This window comes from Loa loa, assembly GCF_000183805.2.
Source record: "Loa loa unplaced genomic scaffold supercont3.2, whole genome shotgun sequence".
Lineage (NCBI taxonomy): Eukaryota > Metazoa > Nematoda > Chromadorea > Rhabditida > Onchocercidae > Loa > Loa loa.
The window spans coordinates 1,240,618-1,241,556 of NW_018108182.1; positions in this window are offsets into that span (position 1 = coordinate 1,240,618).

Below are 939 nucleotides of genomic sequence, written 5' to 3' on the forward strand. Positions count from 1 at the left end.
CCATCTTTGTAAACATAGAAACTTTTGCTTTTACTATTTTCAACTAGAATTGGTAGAATTTTTTGCAGTTTTTTTTTTTGATTAATTACTTTGTCATTTTTATTTTTATTTTTGACAAATGGAAAAGACAAAGAAATATATTGATGAGTCAATTTTTGAATTGAAAACTTTTCATTTCATTAAAATAAAACAAATTTTTAATTTTAAATTGGAAAAATTTTTTTTTTCTTTCAAAAGATATTACAATATACCAAATAGTACCATCATTGATACTTTTATTTAATCCCAAATAAAACATTTATTAAGCTAGAAGGAAATGAATAAATTCAAAGCATCTGTTAACAATAGGATTAATTGATAGGATTAACTTTATACTTTACATTATTGATTCTTTTAGTTTTCATCTAACGATAATCATAATATCAACCAGATATACCGTATATACTAGTTAATGGCATATTATTGATAAGAAATATTTGTAACAAATTATATTAAATAATTAAAAAAAAGACCATAATACTCGGTTTAAATCGAACATTTCAATTGTTCCACCTTATTTTATGAAAATTTAGAGCAATATGATATGGACAAATATCAGTAATCTCCTACCATTCATTCCTATCAATTATATCACGTTATCATCAATTTGTCATATTGTAATATCATAGTACCATAGTATCAGCATATTATTATGCTATGGTACTGTAGTATTATCATCTTGTGATATCATAATATCACAGTATCGTAGTACACTCAGCTATACGAAATGAACAAGAAGCAAACTTATTTCACGTTGTAATATAAGCCATACTGCATTGTTTATCTATCGTTGTCAATGTGTATTTATGTTTATTTGTTTATATGTGTATGTGTATGTGTGTGTGTGTGTGTGTGTGTGTGTGTGTGTGTGTGTATGTGTATGTGTGTATATGTGTGTGT